This window comes from Sinohyriopsis cumingii, chromosome 15 (assembly GCF_028554795.1).
Source record: "Sinohyriopsis cumingii isolate HCF-2022 chromosome 15, ASM2855479v2, whole genome shotgun sequence".
Taxonomy (NCBI): Eukaryota; Metazoa; Mollusca; class Bivalvia; order Unionida; family Unionidae; genus Sinohyriopsis; species Sinohyriopsis cumingii.
Window position 1 is genome coordinate 149,252,214 of NC_142975.1, and position 23,791 is coordinate 149,276,004.

The 23,791-nt window shown below is 37.2% G+C and overlaps 1 protein-coding gene across 2 annotated transcripts in view; it reads right to left on the bottom strand.

The window, feature by feature from the left end:
* The window catches only part of LOC149783041 (uncharacterized), a 107,675-nt gene that overhangs the window by 18,523 nt on the left and 65,361 nt on the right, over positions 1–23,791 (bottom strand). The window contains exon 1 of one of the 2 annotated variants that reach the window (XM_089934635.1): positions 11,150–11,485. The exons of the other annotated variant lie outside the window; for it this stretch is intronic. The gene's annotated coding sequence lies outside the window, so the exon portion shown is untranslated. Of the gene's footprint in view, positions 1–11,149; positions 11,486–23,791 lie in introns of those variants that run through there. 2 annotated transcript variants of the gene reach the window in all.

Below are 23,791 nucleotides of genomic sequence, written 5' to 3' on the forward strand. Positions count from 1 at the left end.
GAGGCAGCTGTTAGTACCATTTTTAGAAGTCTTTGGAATGACTCGACCGGGGTTTGAACCCACGACCTCCCGCATCCGGGGCGGACGCTGTAACCACTAGGAGACCGGAGCGGTCCCGATATTGATGAAGCCCCATCTGTAGATGACCTCGGTGGATTTATTAATAATCTCGTAGTATACGGTGGTGTAATGATGGACAAACAATCAAATCCAGGTAGGATATTTTCCCGACGCAGACACAAAAACACCGATGTTATATATGTTACTCAGCGATATACACGAATACCTAAAGTGATCAGAGATAACTGCAATATTTTAGTTGTGTCTAATGGAGTTAATACACATACTCTACGAAATATTCATCAGACTTGGTGTAGTGGGGACATGGATATGATTAAGTTCAAGAACTTCTCACGTGCTCAAGCTACCCCACACAGATTTATTACGATAAATTTACATGATCCTCGGTCGCGATATCGCGTAGGTCTTGATAAAATTTTCGGTTAAGAGACAGCAGTAGGGAGGGTGACGAGAAAAATTGAGTGGGCGGGTGGGTAAACAAACACGCATATAAAACGAAAACACCAGCGTAAAAAATGAACTAACCCAATTAGAGGAGTCTCTGTCGGTTAGAGGCTTCTGTTCGACGTTATTGACGCTTGTATTTTCGTTTTTCGTAGGAAGCTTTATTTTCGCGAATGGACCCTCCCAACTTTGTAGGGTTCACCCTCCCTGCTGCTCTTACAATTATAAACTTGTATTACCATTTTTGAATAATTAAAAAATAATAGCAATCCATTCTGGACATTTTATGAGTGGTCTATTATTTAATATTTCAATTTGTAAAAGTAGTTCCAAGCTGGGTGGACGACACGGAAACTTTAGGTCTGTGATACGGAATTACGGACTAAACATATGTATTAAATGCCTGATCAGCCATGTAAGATTAAATGGATATGTAATAAAATCAGCCATGTAAGATTAAATGGATATGTAATAAAATCAGCCAAGTAAGATTAAATGGATATGTAGTAAAATCAGCCATGTACGATTAAATGGATATGTAATAAAATCAGCCATGTACGATTAAATGGATATGTAATACAATCAGCCATGTACGATTAAATGGATATGTAATACAATCAGCCACGTAAGATTAAATGGATATGTAATAAAATCAGCCATGTAAGGTTAAATGGATATGTAATAAATTCCAAGAAATGTCTTTTTGGCAAACTTTATAAAACATAACGGGTGTAATAATGCGAGTTAATATTTTCTTAATTTTCAATATTTTTTGAAATGTTCTTTTTATTGGATTTTTCATCAATCCTTTTCTTAAGTAAAGTAATCTCTAACTGGAGTGTGTATTAGAAAGGGTCGGGGAAGGTATAGGGCCTAGAGCGTGGGGATACTTTGGGCCAAGGAGTGTCGGGAGAGTGTGTAACAAGGAGAATGTGGTGGGTGCGGGACAAGACGTGTGCAAAGAGTGTGGAAGACGGGGTGTGGGGAGGGCGAACCCATATGCTGTATCTTTACAACTTTTGATTTGTTCCTGATGGGAATATTCAGTTTTTTAATGAAGAACATATAACGTTCATGGGCTTGTGACAAAATGTGCAGGGTTTAAATAGACTCATTCAGTAGGATAAATCATGATCTAGCTGGCTTAATGTCTTCCCAGCCTTTTTTTACGAATAGGAACTGAATCGAGGCGGGGGTGGAGGGTGGGGAGGCGACGGGAGTCTTAATATGTGGAACTTTTATTAGCCCCTTGCTGCAGATATTAATAAACTTCTATATGAATAGCTACTCTCTGATTTTGGAAAACAGTTTTTGCCTGCTCACGTACACATGGGTGAGGCTTTACAAGTCTTGTTTTACTGATTATGAGTTTTAATTTGAGTTTAGCATTCACCACAATTAAGGAGTACCTTAGCTATTAGAGGTAATCAACTGGGGAAAATTATTTGAATTGGAAAGCACTTGTTTCCACACACCGCTCTGATGGACTTAGTGGTTAGAGCGTCCGCCTTTGATGTGGGAGGTGGCGGGTTCGAACCCCGTCAGAGCCATACCAAACACTAATCACAATGGTACTAGCAGCTGCCTCGCTTGGCGCTCAGCATTAAGAGGTTAGTGTTAGGACTGGTCGGCCTGGTGTCAGGAGAATGTGACTGGGTGGGTGATGATGCCACATGTCTGAGGCATGATGTCCTGTGCGAGACATCAGTATAAACTGCCACATTGCAGGCATCGTAGTAATATGACTCCAATTACGTTGAAAATCTAAACACACACACACACACACACACACACACACACACACACACACACATTTCTTTCCATGCAAACTTGCAGATAAAACGTTAATCAGCCTGATAAAGATAGTCGTAACTGTTGTCCCTCGATGCATCATCAGCATCAACCAAATAGGAACTTGTAAAAGTTGAACAAACGTTTCTCAAGTGTACACATATTTTTTAAAATAACAAATTGCTATTAATGGCATAAATCCAATTGATGTTGCAAGAAAGCCAGTTTTCCCCAAGAAGTGTTTTCAAAACAGTTTTTCTTTTAGGGGCAATTTCATTTCCAAGAACATTTCTCCATGGAAAAGACAATTTTCTCCGAGTCACAAAGTCTACCTTGGCCCCAAATGCTATCCCATTACTCTCCTCTCCGTTTGACAACTGTTTAATCGGTAAAGTTTTATCGGGACAATAAAACATTCAAAGCATACGACACTTGCACGTCTTTCCCGATATTTAGATCATTAAAGTACTAAATTTGAGATCAATAAAGAAAATATCCCGTTGTGATTGTGATTGATTTCAAACCGTAGTAGATCTATACACCTGGTATTGACAAATAAACCTGCTTAAAAGTTTCAAAAGCGTATGCAACGAAAAGCATAGACTTTACTTCGTAACAAACTGTTATGACCTAGAATTAATAAACAATACATTTAGATCATAGTTTTGAAAAAGTAAGAAATATGCGTATGTGCGTGTAATTGGGTTATGTTAGCGTAGCTTTAACAATTTTTCAGTCATATCGCTACGTCTGCAATGTGGCAGTTTATAGTGATGTCTAGCACTGGGGCATCATGGCGCAGACATGTAGCATGATGTTCCACCCAGTCACATTATCCTGACACCAGGCCGACCAGTCCTAACACTAACCTCTTAATGCTGAGCGCCAAGCGAGACAGCTGTTAGTACCATTTTATAAGTCTTTGATATGACTCAACCGGAGTTCGAACCTGCGACCTCCCGCATCCGTAACACATATGTGTTGTGCAGCTTTTAATATGGCATCAATACTACAGTATTCCATACGTAACGTTTATACGCGCAGATATACATGCATTACCATTTGACATCACTTTTTATCACAAAAGGACTGTAATTTCGAAGAAATAAATTGGGTGGGATGGAGGTTGGGCTGATAACTATCTCTAGAGAAGATTTTAACCTCCATCTCAAAAGTAATCATTGAGCATGTTTCCGGCAGAAAAATACCATAGAGCAGTGTTTAATACCTGAGAAAAATGTCTTTTAAGATGACTCTGGAAGGAGAAGGGAACAACGCAAGTCTACTCTAAGGTCTATTTTCGGGGTGAAAATCAGCTCAGGGAAAAACTACCCAGAAAACACAGTACATGTGAGCGGGCAATAAAGGCAGCGTTCTAATGACCCACGAGTGACACCTGGCGAGAAGGCTCAGGGAGAGAACGTTATGACAACTCGCCGTATTTGTATTTCTGCTGGGACTAACTGTTTATGTGAGTCAATGGTTATTTTTTGTCGATCGACATCTTAATGAAAATACAATACACTCATTGCTTCGAGATGTTGTCCCCTTTCTGTCTCTCCAACACCACACCATGAAATCGAAGCTTTTGTGAGGTGATGTGATTTTGATTTTTTAACGTAGCTTTAACAATTTTTCAGTCATATCGCTACGATGTCTGCAATGTGGCAGTTTATAGTGATGTTTAGCACTGGGGCATCATGCCGCAGACATGAAGCATGATGTCCCACCCAGTCACATTATCCGGCAGAAGCCTTTGCCCTTCTGGGTTTATTTCGTGATAAAGAAATCAAATATATGCAAATTTGACATGACATCTTATCTTGCAAACGTCTTCTGATGCTGCAAATATAAGCCAGCAATGTATTCACGGACCAAATGACTATTTATGTCGACAAACCCTGTTGCACCGCTCCATTGAGACCAACATCAATCTGCAATCGATACTGCCACACCAATGTTAAAACTACCCCTCCCCCAACGCAACTTCCACATTTCTCTTTCGGTTTGCATGCTGAACGTATAGTAACTGGTGTTTTATGTTGAAATATTTGCGTTTCTCAGAGACAAACAAATATGACAATTGATAAACGGTTTCAGAATGCAGAGAAAGGTTTTATTAAGGTATTTGTAAAAAAAGACACCCCACCAAATAAACAAAGAAACAAATCAAAACAAAACAAACAAACAAACATTGAAAGCAAATCGTAGTTACATGCAATGTCGCAGTATGCGAGATAACCTGGCTTCCTGGCTGGGTCGGCAGAAACTGAAGAGTAAGGCAAGAGTTGATAAGCTGTCAGAGAAACTTTACAAATTGACAGTTAAAATATATTAAAGTACATCAGCAGAGAAAAAAAAACAGTATAAAGCCATGCCCAATATTTGCTGATTGTCAAAGTTTAAAGATCGAGATAGGAATATGGTGAGACACGCAGCCTCCAGCAATGAACCATTCTAAGATGACAAGCACAATGGACAGTCCACCAAGCATTTCGATTTAAAATAAGCACACTGGACAGTCCTCCAATCATTCCGATTTAAAATAAGCACAATGGACAGTCCACCAAGCATTCTGATTCCAAATAAGCACACTGGACAGTCCACCAAGCATTCCGATTCATAATAAGCACACTGGAAGTCGACCAAGCACTCCGATTTAAAATAAGCACACTGGACAGTCCACCAAGCATTCCGATTCATAATAAGCACACTGGACAGCCAACCAAGCATTCCGATTCATAATAAGCACACTGGCCAGGCAACCAAGCATTCCGATTCATAATAAGCACACTGGACAACCAACCGAGCATTCCGATTCATAATAAGCACACTGGACAACCAATCAAGCATTCCGATTCATAATAAGCACACTGGACAGCCGACCAAGCATTCCGATTCATAATAAGCACACTGGACAACCAACCAAGCATTCCGATTCATAATAAGCACACTGGAAGTCAACCGAGCATTCCGATTCATAATAAGCACACTTGAAGAAAACCAAGCATTCCGATTGTTTTATGTCACTGTCTGTATCAAAAGTTACTATATCTCGAGACTTCGGTTATTTTGTCATTTAGTACGAATAGGACCCAGTCTCGTTGAAACAAAATTGACTGCTTAGTGCTAAAAGCACAGGTTATACAATTATAACCAACAGAAGCTCTCAGTTTCGCAAAAGGTATGGAGCTGCTGTTGTTGTTGTTGTTGTCATAAGGTTTAACGCCATTTTTCAGCACACAATAGGCTATACATGGCGGCCAGTATTAATGGTGGAGGAAGAACCCGGGAAAACCCCGGAAAGAACCACCGACCCACGGTATGGAGCTGTAATAACACAGATCGCATCAAAATATATCAAAAGTTTAAAAAGTGACCCAGACCATGGACGTTGGTATCGATTTTTGTTCTTTATTTTAAGGATAAATGACCATGCAGTTGTGAGGATAGTTATGTAACCCACTGTATCTTCCAATGCGGGTGATAAAAAATAATTTCTTTGATTTGGAAACAGAAAATAACAAAATGGAATGACACAGATTTGTTTGTGTTTAGTTGGTGACTACTTTACTCGAATTTATACTCATGCTGTTTAAATAGGTAATTGTTGATGTATATTCTTTGTTAGATAATCCTGTAATTGGTAACGGTTTAGTTATGTGTTAGTGAGAATGAAATCATGTAACAATTACGGGTAACTATTAAATGAGTTACGTTTTGTGATTGGTCAAGATTAAGTTTAGAAATACGTTATTGCATAATTGGCATATATACTGTGAAGCACCTTAAATTCACTGGGTTTCAGTTTTCGTGATTTTCATGAGTGTCGTAACTTAAATCCACAACAAAATATCACCCAAACCGAATTCCCCTCCGCCCCTTCCTGCGTCATATGCAATGAAAATGCATCACCCGTTTCTTGCTTACTATGGCTGTCAATATTGCTGAGAATGTTAAATATACATTAGGATAAGTACATGAATGATGACGAACACTGAACTAATTGATTACGATACGAATGCAAAACTTTCATGAACAGAAAAACTCGTGTACGGTTCTAAATGACTCTACTTGATGTTTAATAGTAAATGGAGATTTACTTAATGTCCCTGACCTTGTTTATTTCCTAAGGCACATATAATTCCCATTTATAAATACATTTTTGCACTTATCAGCTTACTGCTAAATATAAAACATGCAGATTAGTACCGCTTTCTCAAACCCCAATCATGACTCTCAAAAAGGCTACTTTTCTGTCGTCTGTGCACTGGTCCTACTAATTACTGCTATACCTGACAAAGCCACACAAAGCCAGACAAAGCCACACAACACAAAGCCCAACAAGACCTGACAAAGTCACACAAAGCCCGACAAAGCTTGACAAAGCCACACAACACAAAACCCATCAAGGCCTGAAAACCCACACAAAGCCATGCAAAATCAGATTAAAAAATGAGTCTTTATATTGGTAATTATACTGATGAATCAATCAAATTAGCCGAAAGACTTGTTTTCGACATATTTATGCAGATTTAAATGACCGAAAATTGGGCGACAAAGTTCGAATTTCAAACAATTATAAAGTATTGATAAAGTATGACAAAATCACGTTGGAAATGTTTGTTATTACTTTATAAATGGTTCTTTCGACTTATTTTTGTGCACCACCTAGCGACTTCACTTAAGTGTATATGTTTTTAGGTTCTAAGAAGACATCATCTGGGTGTATATCTCTACTGTCTGTATCTTTAAAGTTTAAGTTTAGCAAATTTTGTAACGATTACGTCATCAACTGCAATCACAATACATACATTAATAACACAGGCATTCGCCTGAACTTTACTGACCCAGTTTTGCACGTTAAGATCAGGGTCACCCAACAACATGGGCTTCCCTCGGGCGATACTCAGGATTGTTACCAATAAAAGAGATTTACATGATTGGCATTGTTAAAACGCATAATCCCGATTTGCTGAGACCTTCACGCCTTGATGATGGGTTTTAAGAACATAGGCGAAACTAATTACTTAACATTACAAGCATTGGTATTAAATGTGTTAGCAGACCAACGAATATATAATTTGTACCCAAACAACGAAATAATCTCAATCATGATAATCACAAAGACTTACGTTAAATATTACCATATCAAGAACGTTGTTCCACAATACATCTTATAGTCGGGTTTTCATTTGATAAAAAATTTAGCCATAGGCTTTACCTATTATTACCGGATCACATAATCCATTGCAATGTTCAATTAACTGGAAGTCCGCTTTAGTGCTCGAGTAAAATGAATTATATTACAAAAACTATGTTAGGTTGTGGACAAGTAATTAAACTAAAAAAATAAGCACAATAACTGGGAAGATGTGCAAAGAGGGATCTAGTTTACAGCCCATTCGGGGTATGTACCAGGCTGTGAACGGGCTAGATCTCATGTCTTACATCGCGATCCCAATGAGAGGTTAAAACTACTAACATACTTTCTCTAAGAAATCAAAACCAGTAGCAGGGGAGATGAGGGAAGACTTCGGTTTACAGCCCAACTAGAAGTTTGTACCGGCCAGTGAGCGGGCTGGAGACCTAACTTCATCTCTCACCCCATGTACTCTAACATAATACATTTGTGTAAGGCTAACCAACACATAGAAAAATGGATAACAAATACCATAAAGACTAATAAATAAATGTCCTCTTACCCCTTCTTTTCCTTTTTTTTTTCTCTCTACCCTCCCCTTCTGAAACTATAGAGTGTTACAGGGAACCTGCATATGAGACACAGACATCACAGGGCTATCTCAACATGGCGCTACGCCAAGTGAACAGGCCTGCGATAGAGCCTCAGAAAATCAATATGCAGGAAATGGACATAAAAAACGTACATGGGGCTTAGGTTATAGGAATAACGTAAAATACAGGGTTATCCCATCTAACCCCCGGGGATAACTAACATATTTTTTAAAATCTTTTTTACTTGTAGGCCCTTTCGGACACTTTTGCTTTAGACAGTAAATCGAACAAAATATAATTTTCAGGATAAAAGAGAAGGATGCACCCTAAATTTAAGAGAAGCATAAAGAAATAAAAGAAATGTGGCTCATTAAACAGGGCAAATTCTTCTCACTCTTGAAACAATTAAAAGAAAATGAAAAATGTAACACTATGAACACACACGTAAAACACTAGGATTTGTTTTTAAATTGTATGAATAACGCACCGTTTCTTTGTATAAAATCAAAGATTAAAAAACCAGCTATCCAAATTATAGAAATTTAATTTTTTGACATTTTGAACTGATAATGTTCAAAAATCTAACAATAATTTTACTCTCTGGCAAAGATCACTTAATAAATAAGGGAAGGGATTCCGATCTTGGAGACTGAATCCAAATCGGATGAACAACCCCTTTGAATACACTAGGGACAACAAATACCATGTCAAAAACTTTAGTTTTAACTAAGTCTTTGATCAAAAATCCTTTGATAAAATTTTCAAACACACACACCTTAGGGGGACACATGAACACATAAAACAATTTTTTTGTGGAAAATTAGGGGGTAGAGCATCTGTATGGTGTCCCCTCCCCAAATAAAAAAGAGTAAAATGAAATTCTTAAACAAAACCAAAATCTGCATTTAAAATATCGATAGAGCCTGCTAATGAAGAATATATCATTGCTTGAGTACGGTACAGGCAAGTATAAATAAAAAGGATTCTATAAAAAAATAGTGTCTTATAAATCAGCTGAACTTTCGTTACGAATGCAGATTGATCTCTTACGTCTATGCATCCAGCAAAAGACTTAGACATACCATGGTTCGGTAAAGAATGTAGAACTGCCCCAAAAAATTCCATTTAAACAAAACAGTTACTCGTTAACAAGACATGCGAGTAGTTGATAAAATACGCTACAACTGAACAGACATCATACCAGACGATTATCTACTCAAATCAAACGCAAGGTCCTGGACCTAAATATGGATGATGCAAACAAACCATTCTTCAAAATACGGAATGTTACAGGTTTATGCCGTTAACGAAAGCTTTTGTGGTGTTTTGTTGTTGTTGTTTTCTGTTGTAAAGATGTCGTTGAAAATTTAATTTATGCTGAACAAAATTAGTACCTTGCCCTACTCTAACATGAAACGTATTAGTAAAGGTATGTCTTTGATTATTTGGTAAAGCTTAAAACAAAAGAATTATTGTCCAAAAGCCAGCCTTTTTGCTACCATCCAACGACAGTGACTGTCTGAGTGTGGGGATAGCTCAGCTTCCTTTTGTGGATTATGTTTTGAAAACACCATACTTATCAAAAACTGAATGATTATTCATGCAGATTTCTCTAATACTTATTTTAAAATCATTATTATCGTTGAGAAATACAAATAATTTATATGGAAGACAATAATAGCAAAAAAGTAAGAGCACGCGGCAAAGAAAATTTCTATCATCAAATGTCTTCCAACATTAAGTAATTTGAAAATCAATCTTATCACTAAGAAAAGAATTGACGCATTGCAGATGCAGAACGGCGACGTAGACATTTTAAAAAAAATTGTATTTGGGTTCATCTAAAGTTCTAGACCGTTTGGAAATTCCCTACCCAGAAGATGTTGAATACATTCATCATCTGAGGCATAGCGGGGGACCACAACATGACGAATGTTAAAATTATCTTTGTGTCAAAAATATTTATCTTTGTCACACTTTACACTGACATCAAATAAACATATAAAATATTACATATGTGCAAGAATAACTGCAATCTTGCAAATTTGTTTGGAATTAATTTGAACCGTTATCACAAACGGTTTGCAAGGGATGTAATTTACTGTGATACTCCTATTTCTTTTGAATTAACCACAAACGTAAAGCTTTTTATAGAAGCATTATCATTTTTTAATCTTTAGTATGCCTGACAGCATTGAATAAGTTTCTAAAAAGTGCTCGTTTTTTATAATTATTATCAACTCATTTTTTCTTCATTAACTTTACATTGTCAGAATCTAGTAGTAATTATATCTTACTGCATTTGTATGGGAAAATAGAAACGATTTTTTTTTGTATTAGTCTGAAATATTGAATTTTTAATCATTCTGGCTATCGTCAATTTTTCCAATATTTAACTTTGTACATTATGTTCTAAAAAGAGAGAAATTCCAGAAATGTGTGAAGTTGGTAAGCTTGAAGGAATATTGTAATTTTATATCCATTTTTATGTCTAAAATGTAAAATTTATGTAAATGTATTTTTATATATAGAATCTAATTTCTTATATCGATGATTTCAATAAAGTTCGTTCCGTCAGGCTTCTGATGGTTCATCTTTCTTACAGTCGATTTCGGACCTCTCTAAGCCTTCCCCTAATGATGTCCATTCTATCTTCACCACCCGGATTGCCACCTATGAGGCAAATTGTTATCATATCAGATATAAAAATAGCAACAACAATGTAACAGTGGCATAGTAAAGCCATAGGCTATCCCGAATCTCTCTCTCATAGAAGTTCAATTTCACAAGCCAGTTCAAGCACTAAACTTAAAAAAAAAAAAAAAAACACAAACAAAACAATGCAAATGAAGCAGGCAAGCTTTGGTAGAAAACCAAGAACCAAACAATACGCCAATGTGACGAAGAAGCTTTATTTTATTTTTTTGCTGGCGAAATGGGATCTCACACTCATGTTGCTTTTGTAATTTTCTCTGTTTTACTTTATTTGTGAAAATGTTTGGATTGCAAGTCATACGGGTCATGCAGCTGGGGTCCCTCGAATAAAGAGCATGCAAGCGACATGGTGTAAAATAACAATGGAAATAAATGCACTTACCATTCTGAATTTTTAATTTCCTCACAATGTGCGTCTTTGTTATTTCTGCTAGTTAGAATTACATGGGTTCCAAAAATTGATCCACAGCGAGAAATTTTAGTGCAATCTGACTACATTACCAACAGTAATCATATACCAAAGGAGAATTTATGCTACTGCACTCCAAAACGAAATGACTTTGATATTCCCAGACAAACGATGTTTAATCCTGCATCTCTTGGGTAATTTAATTAAATTTAAAAATTAAAATCTTTTCTTTTTATGACTACAAACTGTTAGTGGCATAACAGAAACAAGAGTAGCTTGTTTCGAAGCCTGTTACTCAGCATTTATTTCAACCTGTCATAGCGACCACGCGCGAAATATGACTGTGTACAAATGCCACGTTCTCACGCTGCTAGTCGCACTCACATACCGATATTCATGTTTATATAAATATCTCGTATTTACGTCACTCAACCGACAGATCAGTATACACCATATGACAATATGTTTGCACAATTTCTTCCAATGCTGTGAAAAAGTAGTATCACAACGGGAGGTTTCGATTTTGGTAGCTGAGACAGGCCAGTGCCTTCTATACTCCATGATTTGACTACTTTTACCTCGATTGTCACGAGTGGATGCGCTTTGGGGCAGTTACAATAGTTTTAACGCCAGCGTGAAAGATTTTGCATGGCAAAAATCATCGGGTGTAAAACTAAGTAATTATTTTCTGTGGGAATAAAACTATTAAGTTTTGGATACCATAGCCTCTGGTCGCGTAAACAATAATGTCGACACGGTCCAATCGCTGCCATCGTAGGTGTAGATAATTCTGTCTTTGTGTATGCAGTGTCAGTGCTATCGTCCCATAAATTTCTAAAGGGAATGCTCATTACAGACACTGGATACTATATGCTCGCGTGAATGACTCGCGAACTGAGGTTGGAGATATTTCACTGTGCTTGAGTGGTATAGGCTTTGTCTACGCAGAAAAGTAAATGACAATAAAAACAGAGTTTTTCAATTTTTATGATGTCTTGTTGAATGTCACCTGTATAACGCAGACACGTATTAATATTGTGTTTAATGCCGCACGAAAACAGGTAAGATAAATCCAGAGCAGGCTCAAACACGTAATGGTCAAGCTGTGATCGCTGAAACTTATGTCCGATATGGAGTACAAACATTCAAATTTATTAAAATAAGTCGCTGGAAGTCATGTCTCTGCTGCGTTGACGAAGCTGTCGGGGACAACTTGGTGTAAATATGCTGGTGAAAGCACACCCCTGGATACAATTACTGTGCACTTGGTACACAATTGGATATACAACCTGATTATAACAAACAACTGAAGACCGGAGAAGTACCTGTTAACCGTGTCGATGTTGCATGTTACCGACTTCCCGTACCAAGCATCAGGTGATATCCGTGCACGTCAACGTGTTGATCTTGATCACTTCCATGATTTAAACACGACCAGTCCTCCACTTTCTGAAAGAAGTGCCAGATGGACTTGATCACATCCACGATTTAAACACGACCAGTCCTACACTTTCTGAAAGAAGTGCCGGATGGCACTTGATCACATCCATGCTTTAAACACGACCAGTTCTACACTTTCTCAAAAAAGTGCCAGATGAATCATCAAAGGATGTATGAAGCTTAAGATTTCACTTGGAGGCGAACAAGGTCGATTCACTTAAGGTAAACTACCTGGATATTAAAAACAAGCACAAATAAAATTCTTAGTTTCAGAGAGGACTTTCTCCACAATATACTTCAGTCCAAGAAGTTAATTAATGAAAGGGTGAAGAGCCATTGTAATGTTAGCAAGCGTGGCAAAAGTTACCTTTGAACCCATGAAATTACCCGAGCGTGGTTGTCCAAACAAGTGACAAATTTACTTAACCGCATAAAGAAAGATTTCCCGTGGATGGTTTTGATGTGAGAGCACCTGAACAAGTTCATCAGGCCAATATTTTGTTTCTTCCGCATAATCGGGTAACGCGTTAAGCATTATAAATATCGCAATCAGATCCAAAGAGGTGGAGTCGTTGATTTTGTTGTTGCATGCTTTAACGCCATTTTTCAGCACAAGATAGGCTATACATGGCGGCCAGTATTAATAGTGGAGGAAGAACCCGGGAAAACTCCGGAAAAAAACACAACCCACAAGAAACTACTGGCAAACTTCCTCACATACCCACATTGGCTGTATCCGAGACTCGAACCCACGCAGACAGAGGTGAGATGGCAATGATCTGTAACGGAGAGCGCTTTAGACCACTCGGCTACTCAGGGCCCCAGTGGAGCCTTTGACGTCTATAGATTAATAAGTGTCGCATATGCGCTTAAACGTAATAATGCACGTCAACCGTTAATATGCTGTTACAGGTCGATCTGGACAAACAATTTCTACGAGGCACTGATGCTTTGTTAACAATCAATATGGTGCTCGTTCGAGAACGATTAGTAAGGCATCAGTACGCGCGTGAATACCCGATGAGGTGTCACCCAGATTGCTCGATCTCGTGAGTGGGTAACACAGCTTCCTTCAGTCATGCATGCTCTAAATAATGCAATCACGCGCGTTTTGGGATTAAAACCAGCTGAGTCGTTTTGGCCTAGGACTATCACCGTTACGCATTAATCAGTTACAGAACCACCTATATTAGATTCACTAGGAAACAATTTTGTTTAGTATCTGTATGAACCGGTGTAGTTAGAAAACTCAGTATGGTCCATCGAGGCATTTACGATCTCTGAACGAATTGACTTTCCGTAAAAGCTGTTATGTTATTGAATCTGTATTATTTGTTGGCTCAGCTTAATGACTGTATGTTATGTATTTTGTACTGATCTTGTCCAAAATCAGGTTCACTGTGCCCCAGTTTATTCTGTAAAACGACAGAATACATAGCTAAACTTTTCTCAACGATTGTGGATTAAATATTCAGAACATTATTAACGTAACTATTTTTATATGAATTTAAGTGAAAGATACAGCCTTGATCCTGACTCTGGAAACTTCTAGAATGGAAGTTTTCATTAAGTGTCACAGTAATTTCAGAAAATACTAATTGCTACCTAGGTCATGTAGAGGGCTATTTTATATATAAAAAAATGCTCATTTTGCCTTGACATATTGAAGCAGAATCAGTCTTATTGTTGAGTTCATTTCTTATTTGGATGGAATTATTTATCCAAATTATTATTTAATATAAATACATAACGCTCATCACTAAGAATATTGGACAGATACATTTGGAATTATTGTAAATTCATACAAGAACATTTTTTTGGCTTAAATGTTAGAACTTATTTGCTGAAACTTTATGCATTTGGACTTGTGATAGAACTTTTAGGACTATTTGGTATTGAATTAACAATACTGTAAATTCTTAAATTTTCACTTTTTATTATAGGGAAATAAATTATTTGTTGAATGTTACAAAACGTGTATGTTTTCATTCTTTTTTTTAAATACTTAATTTAAGACCCTAGAGTCATAACAGGAAATCTGGGGCTCGTCCAAGGAATAAAAATTTCTCTAAAATATTCAAGAAAACTTTCTTTTCGAAATTTGAATTCACATAGTTTCGGAATTTTTTTAAAGTCCCGGGTACCTTTCTACACATTTGAGAAATCAATAGTGAAACCAGCAAACTTTCACAATATCATCTAAAGTGGATAACTTTATTTTTAAACCTACCAAGGAAAGGTTAGTCCTTGGAAACTGATGAATTACTCCAGCATGCTAGAAAATATGATCTCTCAGAGGCGAAGGATTTTTTAATGAGACCTGAAAAAATATTTGTGTGCATTATTTGCTGGAAATTTTTTTTTGGATAAAAGTACTTTGGGTTTGATTAGTAAGTTTCTACCTGGTTCTGAGATGAAAGTAATAGAATTGACTGAAAACACGAGATGAAACTAGAGTGAAGAAAGCTTCACGTTCAGAAAGAGAAAGGAGACAACTATGCAACTGTCGAAAGAGGAAAGAGATAGAGTACCAAATGTAATTGGAGAAGAGGAAAGAGACAAATGCAGCTTCAAAAAGAAAAAAGATATTGCAGTTGCTGAAAGAGGAAAGATAGACAAATACTGCTTCAAAATGAAGACAACTGCAATTGCAGAATGAGGAAAGAGATCGAGAAGGAGAAAGAGAAAATGTACTAATTAAAGGACTAGTAAAAAGTCTGAGAGATAAATAGAAGAGGTAAGAAAGAGAAAAGGAAGAAAGAGAATTTTAGATTAAAAGAATTAGAGCTGGCAAATGGAGACACCACTCCCTTTACACACAAGTTCAGTTTTTGTTGTAACCAAATATATTAGGTTGGTATCCCCTTTTTTAAAAAAAAGAAATACTTCAGGTTGAAAAAGTTGCTGAAAATTTGAAGTGGCCAATAGAGCATTGGACTCTGTTATTACCATGTGTACTTGCTGGAAAAGCTCGAGAAGAGTTTATACTTCACTATAAGCACAACAAAGTTCTGACTATGATTTGTATAAGAAACGTATCTTAAAGGGTTATGAGTTAGCACTTGAAGCATATCGACAAATGTTTAGGAACCGAAAAAAAACAAACTGGGCAGACCTATGTCGAATTTGTAAGGGAAAAAGAACAATTATTCGATAGGTGGTGCTCAGCCAAGAAAGTTGTTCAGCACTACAAAAACCACAGACAGCTCATATTAATTGAAGAGTTAAAGAATTGCGTCCATAGAGACGTTAAGACACACCTTGATGAGCAAAAGATCCAAACTTGAAAATGCTGCTCGTACAGCTGCCGATTATTTCGTGATTCAGAAGCATTTTTTGTCAGTAACTCTTTCATTCAGCAGTTTGTTAGAAAAAGTCATATCAGTCACATACGAGCACTTCCAAATATCATTCTACCACAACCTTTAGGAATAAAATTTCTGATAAGATTTATCAGAAATCCATATCTCGTCCTACGTGCACTTTTTGCAAGTAGAAAGGGCACGTTATTTCCGATTGCTACAGATTGAAAAATAAGCAACAGAATCAAGAGATAGCTATTCCAAGTGCTCTTATTTCTAACAGGTCACGATCACAGTCATTTATTGAATGCAATACATTTGATAGGTCAAATAACCCCCGTCTAATTGTATTATGGAGAATTATGAACCACTAATATCGAAAGATTCTATATCACTTGTTAATGATTCTGCAAATCCTATCCTTATAAAAATTTTAAGGAATACACGAATTTCTCAGAGTTTTTTATTATCAGGTACTTTGTCTTTGTCTGAGAATCTTCTTCAAATGAGAGTGTTTTTATTCAGGGAGTAGAGTGCGGCCTCCTTTCATTTTGTAAGTTTTTCACCAGACTTGGTCTCAGGACCATTGACAGTCGGAATAGTATATCTTTACTCATGAAAGGTATTCATTTGTTACTAGGCAATGACCTAGCTGTAGATAGGGTAGTCTTTTAATCCACTTGTGACTGACAAGGTTTATTTGGATCAGAAGGTCGACCCTTTTGAAAATGAAATCACGGATTTATACCCAGTTTATGCAGTTGTTAAAGCCATGGCGAAGAAAGCTCTTGAGAAAGATGTTGAATATGAAATTACATCTTAAGATGACAAATTTGTTCGTCAGATTTTTGCTGAGGTCACTTTTGCTCCTGATATGGATCAATCAAAAGCAATTGATCACGGTGATCCTTTTTAACTACTCATTCTCTTTATTCACACATTGTCGACCAGAAACAAAGTTCTGAGATCTTTTTTCATAGGGCCATTAGCTTAACTGAAGCTACATAAGTACCTGTTTGTGAATTTGTTGAATACGGGGTCCTTATGATTGTTATTATTGTTACAGGGTCTAACGCCATTTTTCAGCACAAGATAGGTTTAACATGGCAGCCAGTATAAATGGCGGAGGAAGAACCCCAGAAAACCCCGGAAAGAACCACCGACCCACGAGAAGCTACTGGCAAGTTTTCTCACTTACCCACACTGGTGGGTCCAAGACTCGAACCCAAACAGATAGAGGTGCAAATTTGGCAGTTAATTTAAGTAAAAGTGATTTCTGCCGGTCTTGTGTTACATTTCTAGGGCATATTGTGGGACCATGATCATGACAAGTTATCGCAGCACCAAGGTGAGTTTGTTGCAGTTGGACACCAAACAGTGGATATTCCCCGATTGAATCATTACCTACGCATACGAGCAAGCGATATCCCAAAATAAACCATTGCGGTAGTTCCATGTTCACGGGAAAGAATCGTAAGATGTTCTACTTAGTGGATGTAGTCATATCGCTGACGGTGCTAGATGATAACGTGTTAGTTGACCCGGTAATTAAATACGGTCCGAGATCGTAAATGAATCGTTGTACCAAACCCGGTGATTAGCACGACGTTGCCCGCCTTCCAATTACCACAGTGAATACAGATACCGAAGTAAATTATTTTGGAGTGGGTTTTACGCTATTGGTCGTGAATATATTATGTAGGGAACGGTTACGAGGTTGAAACGTCTCAGCGAGTTTTAACCCGATCGTGTGTGTGGTTTCATTATTTGCGCTTCTATGACTGCTGTCAGTATTCACTTAGAATGTATATACTTTTATCCACAATGGCCTCGTCGCGATGTATGTTAACATACCCAGCATGAACCAGCAGCATACGTTTTGTTAAGAACCGTTAACGAAGCAAAGGCTCCGAGAAAATTTTTACCCAGGTGCAACTTCAATACTGGTGGCTATGTTGGTAATGAGCGTGGGTAAATACGTTAAAGCTCGTCTGTGACACGTAATCTTTATTTGTCAATAGTCCCTTCAACGACGAACGCGTTCTTATATGCGAGTCCGCGTACACGATCATACATGAGAAACAAGGGATCAGCATAATGAACTTCGTTGGGCGTTTTAACATCAAACCATGCACGAAAATCGTCCATGGCGCGGGTAGGTAAATTTGCCACAATGCTTGTTTGGCAAGACACCCTCGAGCGACTCCACGGGCAACTCTTGATTTACTCGCTAACTTTTTAACAGCATCGTCACCCTTCAATAACTGCTGATACTGTGATACACTCAATCCATGTTTATTATTTCAATATGCTTTACTTCTAATGAGTGGTGCTTTAGCAACCAGTTAGTGCAAATTGTGCCTTTATACCTCCCTTGATGATACCTCTGGCGATTCTTTCTCCTACACCTGGCCTCACGATTGAGTTCAATGCGTGGATGAGAGCTACATAAGTATGTTGACACTCACGGATATAACTTGATGCTTTGTAACGGGGGTGGGGGTGGGTGGTCATGTCGGTAACATGTTGATGTTTTGGGTTCAACACCATGTTGCAGCACACGATATGCTATACAGAGCGGCTAGTACAACTAGTCGGCCGCAAACGTGTCAAAGATAAGTTGCAGTCGCGACGGACAGACTACACTGGAGGATCCCATAGAGGGCGGTCGAAGAAACGTTTGCATCTGTATTCAAACCCACGCGCGGAATCGCGGAACAGGTAAAGAAAGCCGATTAAACCACTGACGTGCTGGTGGGAACAGCAAAATAACCGATACAATTGTCAGAACAGCCCAATCCATTGAATACTTGCCAGATGCCATTGCGGAAATTCAAGTATTCATCACAGTCAATCGAGAACCGCTGATGCGATGAGAGAAGATACAGATGGCCTTGCGAAATACACCATGGGGCACTTGATGATCTTACACTATTACCTCCACCCGTGTGCGACCCAATACTAAAAATATCGAAGGTAAAATATAACGAATGAGGTACCAGTTTATCTTTGAAAATCCCGTATGCAGCGTTAAAATTACAAATCAAATGTAAGTCACGTATGGACCAAGTGGGCATATAGGGAAAATAATGCCACTGACGATACATTTTACGCCGGAGTCATTCACCAAGGCAACGTAATGTTAACATATATTATGAGACGAGTAGATGAGGGGTAAATATTTAACACGAGTTCGCTCACCTGAACCTTAAACCGAACCCGGACTTTCTTACAAACTTCCCCAACAAGAATATACTGCCGTCAACAAACATACAAAATTAGAGAAACAGCAAGAAAGATGTGCAGTTACCCCCCACTCCTCATCTGCACTCACACTGGTAAAACAGCAACATTACATAAGACGTGCAGTTACACCCACACCTGTACCTAAAGCCAAAGAGAAAAGATGACCTGCAGACATACGGTAACAAAAAAGATTTAAAACAAAATAATTCGGATTTCGAAGAGAACAAAGGTATATGCCTCATTTATAAGAGAGCAAGAAGAAACGAACAGGCAGCTAGCGGAACAAAGACGTGCATATTAAATAGAGACGAGAAGAAGAAAATAAACAACGAAAAGGAAGAGGAAGGCCTTGTTGACCTTTCACTGAATGTGTCTTTTCAAACATCGATTTCAATCGCTACATCTCGGCTTAACCCGGCAAATATGCAGTAGGAATATTTATGATACTTTCCGTCAAGTCGTTTCGCTATTACGATCGTTACATGTGCTCAAGTCTATGTGACATTTGCCGGGAAATTATTTAACAGCATATCTTGACATGTTAATTACACTGAATTTTTTCTTAGCGCTATCTGAATAGCTATATAAGTGGTCTCTGGGTGTGCGTGAAGAAAGAATTTTTTTTTTTTAAAAATGCCACAAGGCATCAAATTCCACTCATACTGTCTTTCAGCATTACTATTTACAAAGCACAAGGATTAACTTTACATAGAGTTGAAGTTGATGCATCAAATATTTTTGCACCAGGTTAGTTAGGTGTGGCAATGGGAAGGATCAGAAATAAAAAGGGACGAGGGGTTATCAGTTTCAATTCCAATTCTGATTCCACATAGTTCTTGCATGTATGAATTCTGCAATAAAGGTCTTGTAGTTTGATTCAAGTTTAGAATGCTGTAGACATTCTGTTTCTTTATTAGGGAACCTCGGTGTTGACTTTGATTATGAAACAGGTTCTGATTCTGATAAATGAGTTTTCTGATGGAGAAATTTTAGAAGTCGATGACAAGATGTCCGTTGGGGAAGACACGCATGTGTCATGCAGTGAGCAAGAGTGTAGGTTAACCACAGTTGACCATGACATTTTAGACCATCATGTTGACCATACAAAAATGAAACAACTTATCCCTATTAATGCAATGAAACCAGAGCAAATGCGATTAATATTACTCTAACAGAAACCTTTAAAAACCAATGCAAGAGTTGCATAAATGTTTTGGAGATATTGTACCAAAACATTCAAAGTATCTTTAATAAAGTATTTGGTAATATAGACGTCCGAAAACCAGACTCAAAGACATGGACTGAATATTATTATTTACCAGTTCTAAGTGTCTCAGGAATCCATCCAAATCTTGAAAATTTCTTGAATTCTTGCCAAATGATGATAGTTTTCTTTTGCATTTGGAAAGATTTTTTTTTACAGAATTGGTAAAATTGTTTTGGACAAAAATGCTAATGACATTTTCAGGACCACACAAGTTGCACGTACACCTTCCATACTTGTATCAAAGCCAGGATAAGGAAAATTAGGGTATATTGCAGGTATTGCAAAGAGTAGATACCATAATCTGAAGAAAAGAAAAAAAAGCTTGTACAGAAAAAAAATAATTAACATGGTCAGTCAATGTTTCTTGCAAGTAAACATGTTTAGACCCCCTTACACTTTCAGCTGTTGATTTGGAAAACAATAGCTAGTATTAACAGACCTTGAAGACAGAATATCAACCATGGTCTTACAAACATCAAAGACTCTGTATTTGAATTTTTCTTGCAAGCTGATGATAAAAAGAGGCAGTATCAGCATTTAGATGCATTGAATTGGCATGGTGCAGAAGGTTTACTGTATTGTAAGACTGTAATACTTAAGGATGAGACACTCTGAATATTGGAAGTTGCTGTATATAAAGCTTGATCCCAGTATGAATGTCATAGAAGTGGACGATACCATGATTGCGTCTTGTATCAGAAATCTATAGAAAGATTTGATCGGTTGTTACAGTAGAATAGATGACAGTCAGTTCAGACAAGATACCATTTTCAGTCTTGGAAAATTGAAATCAGACAGTTTGATACAGATAGTGGTCATGATATCAAAGCACAAACACAAGAGTGATGCATTAGATTTAGACATGAAATATATCTTGGAAGATCCGTCAGAAAATAAACTGTATTCTCACGTAAAACTGAAATCACAGATTTATGATCTGAAGGTTGTAGTATTTTACTAGCTTCTTGAAATCGGATTTGATTTTGCAATGTAAAGCATATGGCATAGAAGCAGGAAATGTACAGAAGAGTGGTCTAGTTAATAAACTATGTACAGTAATACCTACTTTGAATGAAATGCCAGTGCCATATTTGTAGTACAGAATAATCATGTTGCAAGTTCTTTGAAAGCTAGTAGTAATCAAAACACTTCCAGCTGTACCAAAAGGAAGCCATGTACTAGGAAAAAGAAGTAGAGTGGGGAAAGGAAAATGGAATGGAAAGGGGAAAGGAAAAAAGAAAATGGAAAAATATGACACCAGTAACACTGATGATTCAGTTTGCTCTGTATGTAAACGTCATTATGAGGCTGAGTTGTGGATCCAATGTGATTTGTGTGATGACTAGTTTGATTGGTTTTGTCTGGGCATAGATGGAAAGATGTGGAGTAGCACTAAAAATGAAAAATTGTTCTATACCAAATGCTCTTTGAAAAAGAGTCAATGCTATATCAGACTTCACATTTATAAATGTGGCAATTTTGTCAATTGACAAATTTTATTCTCTACTGACATGTAACTGTGAGTAAGGGAGGGTGTTATTAGTTTTCCCCTTTTTAATTGAAATATACTGTCTTTAGTTTGCATCACGCAAAATTGTTTTAATTATTTTAGAAGTTCAATAGGTGCATCATAAATATTAAAGTTACTGTATGCGTTGTTCGAATAATTTCTGATTGCATCTCTGTCACTCTTCAAACATATGCTGTCTTGCGGTCATGTGTTACAGCTGGATCTGTTTTTGCAAAGAACTTGTATTTTGAACACATGACTATTGTTTATGAAATCAAAAGAATAGTAAAAATATACTGTTACATAGGGCGATGTACAGTTAAAAATGATGCCAGTTTGTTGTAGTCTCAGATAGTAAAGGAAGATACCTGAAATCTCAGTTACACATTATAGGCATCAATTCCAATGAAATTACGTATGTTGACCAGAGCTGGAGAACTTCACAACAAAGCATTGATTTCCTCTCCGAGTCTTGAGGATCTTGCCAACATATACAGTAATTTAATGGAATGTATTATTTTTGGCTTGGAACATGTGATGTGGCCAAAAAAAACCCCAGAAGGGCATCTAATTCTTTATTTGCACAGAACCATTTCAGATTTTGATCAAAGAACAATAAAAGTATTAGCTACTAGTGCTGTTTAGAAAGTATCCCCGAATTAAATTTCGATTCCTTGAAAGTCCCCCCATGAGAATCTGGACAAGGAAAAGATTGTCCAGAAAGTCAGATGAAACTGCACTGTGTTGGTATTCATTCAGTTCTAATCTACTATTGGATGATATACATTCAAATCCAACAGTGGCAAGGTTTAGTCTAGGTAGGATTTTAGCCGTTACAATGATTGATTGTACAAATATTTTGCCATTTCTATTTCCAAAGTTTCTTGGATGTTGTCATATCATTCTTTATGTGGCATACCTTCTTTACAATGAGACAAAATGTTGTATGCCTTAAATATTTTTTTTTTTGCATTTAAGTTTCTTATATTTTGTACCTATTTTAATTCATTGTAGATTATTCAACCTTTGATTTAAAATCCTGCATCGGAGTATAGAATGAAGAATTGTCTTATCTCACGCCTATAAAACTGATCAGGCATACTACCAGGTTGTCTTATCATGATAGAATAATAATGGAAAAATGTACAGGGTATATTTGTTTTTTCCCCCATTTTCAACTCGCGTTTTCAGCATTTTGTATTTCTCTATTTATGTTTCCAATATATAACACACCGTTATCTGCAATAAATATGGTTTTCTAGATCATAGGTAAACTTATTAGTCATATATTCTAATTATTTAGATTTTAGATTTCAGAAGAATCATCTAGATCAGTGATGGTAAGGATTGCCTTGTCTCATATCCCTAGATTTGCTCACAATAACAATGTTTGTAACTGTTATGTTTTGGAATATTTATGAAAATTACTGCATATACTTGCTTATAAGATGAGTCCAAAATGCTAATTTCACTGACCCAGATATGCCCTCACATAATATGCTGGCAGATCTGGCTCTTTGCAGTTTGTTAGGAATAGTAAGTAGAACCACATCGACCCTGATCTGCAGGCATGTTATGCTACAGCAGATCAGAATCTTCGATATTTGCAGTTTAACTTGACTTATAAGCGATGATATATGGTATAATACATATATCTGTCTATGTGGATTTTGAAAGCTAAGTGTTATATATACTGTTATCAAGTTTGAAATATACCTGTAATGAACAAATCAAATAGGGGCCCCAAGTGGCCGAGTGGTCTAAAGCGCTCTCCGTTGCGGATCACTGCCATCTCACATCTGTCTGCATGGGTTCGAGTCTCGGATTCGGCCAGTGTGGGTATGTGAGAA